The sequence below is a fragment of the Myotis brandtii genome, unplaced genomic scaffold, assembly GCF_000412655.1.
Source record: "Myotis brandtii unplaced genomic scaffold, ASM41265v1 scaffold421, whole genome shotgun sequence".
Taxonomy (NCBI): Eukaryota; Metazoa; Chordata; class Mammalia; order Chiroptera; family Vespertilionidae; genus Myotis; species Myotis brandtii.
In genome coordinates, this window is record NW_005366140.1 from 2225422 (window position 1) to 2230632 (window position 5211).

Genomic DNA, 5211 nt, shown 5'->3' on the forward strand with positions numbered 1-5211 from the left:
GCCCCCCAGCGCTCGGCGGCTCCTCAAACTCGCCCTCCTGCATCGCGCGACAGAGGGGACATCAGCCAAACCACTACACCGGTCGCTGACAGTCCTCAGGAACTAGCCACCCCTTCCCAAAATCAGGTCCCCCAAACTCCAGCTAGCCCTCAACCTCTGTGCTCCGGGACAACTTTGCAAAGCGCCTGGACACCTGTCCCCACCCCTAAAATGACCTTTTCACACAGCAGCTCCTCCGGCTCTTCTGCAGCCCCACACCTGTTTTCTTCCTGGCCTCAGCTTTGTACCTGGTCAGGATCTGTTTTGTTTCCTCTGAGGCCCAGAAAATAGCTGGATGGAATGAATGAATGAGTGGACCCGACAGCTTGGGCAGGGGGTGGCCCCATGGGTGGGTAAGGGCAGGGAGGCTGAGCAGGGACAAGTGACAGCCTTGGGCTGGTGACTCTTGTCCCCTCCTCTCGAGAGCCTGTTCTTCGTTGCAGCCGGATGAGGACACCCCAAGGAAGGCCTGGTTGTGGTGGCAGTGCCCAGTGCTGTGATGGTTGAGAAGGGGAGGCCTGGGGAACACCCATCCCCTGCCATGTCCACAGGGCACCAGGAATGGGGTTGTGGTGACTCTAAAGGGGTCATTCCCTGCGTGCAACATCCCTCCTGCATCCCCCCCATTTACCCACCACTCCCACCAGGTCTCCCATCTCCCCTCAGCTGTTCCCACCTCCAGGCCTTTGCACTGGCTCTTCCCCAGCCTGGGCTGCCGGGGGCTCTTTCTAAACTACTGATGAAGCCAACCACACCTCCCTTGGGGTCTGGCACACATCCTTGCACCACATTCATTGTCCCGGCCCACATACGGGTCCCTGCCCCACAACAAGCATTCATATCATGCCCACAGGCTGACCCTGGATACACAGGCTGCTGTAAGGGCCGTGCAACATCTGACACTTTCTAAATTCAAGTCCAACATGTAACCATCCAGAAACTTACAAAAGCACCAGCCACCCCCACCCCCACCAGAGGCCTCTCCAGGCCTCCCCTGGAAAAACCCTTTTTCTCCTTTGAGCTCACCTGTGCGGAGGGATCAGGGACTCCCTTCAAGGGGCTGAACTTAGGATGGTCAACCTGATGACTGATCACTTCCTGCCCAAGTCTGCCTGCTGCCTGCTTGGACCTCACCTCTCAAAGACAAGGCTGGTGGCAGACAGGAGTTGGGGGGATGGATGGTGTTAGGGCAATAGGTGGGGTCCACCTGGGTCTCCATTCCAGACAGAGCCCCTCAGCCCATGGTTGGCCAGGAGGGACTGGAGTATGGCTGGGTGTCCCAGGACCCATTCCCCCAGGAAATGGCCTACAGACGGGGCAAGGGAGAGGCTGGTGGCTGAACAGGAAGCCTCTCCTCCAGGATGTAGGTACAGGAGAGCTGGGAGAAGCTCATAGGAGCTGAGGGACCCAGAGGGAGCCGCCTGAGCAGGGATGGCCTGGCCACCCCCCAAAGCTCCCAGCTGTGCATCCACAGAAATCTCAGCCTTATCCTAGGTCTAACTGATGGCTACCTGGACAGAGGTGAGGCTGGATGCTGAGTCCCCTGTGGGTAGGGTGGGATGGAAGAGTGGGAAAGGTATTCACTCACTCATTCATTTACTCACATATCCACCAAGCCCCTTCTCTGACTGGTGCTGGGGACCTCTAGTCTGAGATAGATACAAACCTGCCCATCTTGGAGCTGAAGTTCTAGAAGAGGGGAACAATCCTCTCCAAATTAAGAACCAATAAGAATTCTAGATAAAAGTACTGGGAAAAGGGATGGGGAGACTTGAACTGGGGTGATCAGAAGCCCCTCAGAAGAGGGAGCATTCAAATGGGCCCAGGAGCTGCACTGGACGAGCTGGGAGAAGGGTGCACCTGGCAGAGGCCACGTCAAGGGCATAGGCCCTGAGGTAGGACCAAGGGCATTTGGGAGACCAGCAGGGTTAGAGGGAAGAGGCAAACAGGGTGGGGCAAGTCAGGGAGTGGGGGTAGGGGTCATACCAGCAGGGCTGTGTGTGGGGGGTCTCTGAGCAGAGCAAAAGTCATGGAGGGTTAAGCCCCCTAGGGTCCTGGAAATTGTTGGGGCAGGATGAGGAACAGGGGCAAGCATCCTGGAGGGCTTATTCCTAGGGTCTCCAAATTCAGAGACTTGGAGAAGCTTCCTTTGTTCTATCAGCATATATTGAGCACCTTCTGTATGCAAGGCTTATACCCTGAAATGGGGATACTGTGGTGACAAAAGCACAAAAAAAAACCAAACTTATGGTTTCAGGCCGGTGGGCGAGATAAGATCTTGATAAATAAATAAATACAGCCCTGGCCTGTGTATATCAGTGGTTAGAGCGTGGGCCCCGCACACTGAAGGGTCGCAGGTTCAATTCCTGGTCAAGGGCACGTACCTGCGCTGTGGGTTCGCTCCCTGCCCCTGGTCAGGGCACTGCGGAGGCAACCAGTCGATGTGTCTCTCTCACATCAATGTTTCTCTCGTTCTCTCTTTCTCTCTCTCTCCCTCCCTCCCTACCTCCCTTCCACTCTCTTTGAAAAGCAATGAAAAAAATATCCTCAGGTGAGGATTATAAATAAATAAATAAATAAATACAGGGTGGGTGAGGGGGGTCAATGGGGAGGAAAGGGGGACATCTGTAATACTTTCAACAATAAAGATAAGTTTTAAGTAAATAAATAAATTCATAAATAAATAAATACAGCTGATTCCTGCAGAAGATACACGGAGGAAATGAGGCGAAGGAGGGGTGGGGAGGAGCTGCACCTGGCACCCCCTGGTTCTCCCCACTGGGCAGTCCACCGGGCCCTCAGTCCCTGCTCTGGAGGAGGAAGTGAGAACCTGGGGGTGACAGGAAGGCAGGAAACTACCTCTGCCATAAGCACAGAGTCCCCTCAAAGTTGCTGAGGTCCAGGAACCCCCTGCCGTACCCATGGGCCCTGCCCTGAGCTGCCTTGTCCATTCAGGAAAAGGAAGAGTAAAGAGCGGCTCCCTAAGGGCTCTCTCCAGGGACTGAGGCCACAGAAACCTGGTGGTGAAGATCTGGTAGGGAGTCAGGCCTTGCCAACCTGCGTCAGCTTCCTGCTTCCGCTGTGTGACACCGGGTAGGTCACCTAGCCTCTCTGCACAGGCTCTCCACCACGAGTGATCAGAGAAAGTGGACAGTGATTCTCAGGGGGGCTCTAGAGAACATAGTCATCATCATCATCATTATTATTATACTGTTACTATTATTTCAAAGGTTGGCACTTTTTCTTAAGTCATCAGTTTTTCTGTCCAATCTCTGGGCCACCCCCACCCCCAAAGGGATCCACTCACCCTGGGGTGTAGGGATCTTCCGGACGAGCCACCACCAAAGGGACTGTCTCCTTCAGTCCTGCTGGGTTACCACTTGGCTGGTGGGGGGCTGTGGCTGCCTTTCTTTCCCCCTTGACCTGTAAGGACGAGACATAGGGGTAGGGTGGAGGCAGGGCCCCAGAAGGACGGGGTGCAAACAGCTCCCAGACGGCAATGGTCTTTACAGCAGATATGAGGTCTGCATCACCTCGGAAGTTTTAAGGAAACCTCAGGTTGGTGGCATAGCCCATCCAGTGTAGCCCTGTTTCCTTCCTCAGGCTCCTCGGTGAGTCCCTCCATATACCCACCTCATGCCCGGCCACCTCCCTGGAGGCCCCACCTTCTTCCACTGGACACTGTACTCTTAAGGGTCTATCTGACTTCCCCCATATTGTTCCCTGTCCTCCCCCCCCCCCACCCCATTCCTTTCTCACGAGGAGATCTGAGTGGGTAAGGTTGGAGCGGGCTGGTATGAGGATGAAAGCATCAGGGATCAAGGGCTCGAGCAGCTCTGTTCTTGGCTACCCCCAAATCCCGCCCTGGCACCCCCTGGTTCTCCCCACTGGGCACTGCTGTCCTGGGGCCTGTAGCTCCATTATGGTATTCCCTCTGTCTATACAGGATGGTCTGCAGAGTTCCCATAGGAGCACACAGTGCCCATCCTGGAGGAGGAGGAAGAAAGGAAGACCGAGCAGTCCCATGGTGGGAGGAGTGGGAGGGCACAGCCAGACCTCAGAATGAGGCTGAAAGGGAAACACAGTTGGCTGTGGATGTTCCAGCTGCCCTTTCTCGCATCAGGGGTCTGGGGTGGGGCCAGTGGCCACCTACATGGCTCAGGGGCCGCTGCCTGTTCCCGCCAGGTGCACTCCGGAGCTAACTCTGACCCTGTGGGGTCAGGGGGCCGGGATCATCCACTGGGCAGGTGCATCAGAATAAGTGTTATTCCACCAGCTCATGATGCTCTGGCCCACCCATCAGGAAGATGCCCCCCAGGGATTTCCTTTGAGGTTTGGCAGCCTGAGGATGGGCTGGAGATATTGGGGCGGGGGGACTAGAAACCTGTGAGCCTGGAGGAGGAAGCCAAGCAGGGCAGTCCTGCCTGAGGCTCCAGCAGGGCAGAGAGACTGGGGGAGAGAGGAACCCTCCACCTCCCAGTTCTGGGGTCCCCAGAAAGCTCCTCACACCTGCAGCGAAATGCAGGGAGCAGAAAACCCTAATGCTGATACCAGACTGGGTTCTGGGGTTAGTGAGTCAGCCACAGTCCCAGCTCAGCCCCTGCTCGTCTGGGTGACCTTGGGTAAGCACTAACGGGTCTGCCCACGAGGGTGTTGGGAAGGGGGAGCGGAGCAGGGAAGAGAGCTGAGCGGCAGCTCCGAAGCACAAAAGGCTGGCAGGTGCGTGCGTGTGGGGGAGTTCCCATCCACTCTGCCCGAGGCGGGGAATCCCACCTCGCTGAGAGCGATGACTGGGGGTGAGGGGCTGGAGGGGGGATAAGGCCAGTCCTCCCCTCTCCCTCTCCCCCACTGAGGGCTGCCTGGGAGGTCCTCAAGTCCTCACCTTCACCGGGGGGCGGGGATGTCTCTGCGCCCCAAACTGCAGTAGCAGGAGCCCCCTCCTCACAGGGGTGTGGAGGTTTGGAGCTGACTCGGGGCTGGGTGTTGGGGGTATGGAAGGGGTTTCTCTCCCTCCCGCAGCTCCCCCTTTGAGTTCCCCGAGCTGGGCACGCCCCTCCCACCAATACGTCCCTCCCAGGAAAGAGGAGCTCTGCGGGGACCTCCACCCGGGACCCCGGGACACCCCGCCGCACTGCCGACTCACTGTCTGGAGACCGCCGGCCGCTGCAGCCG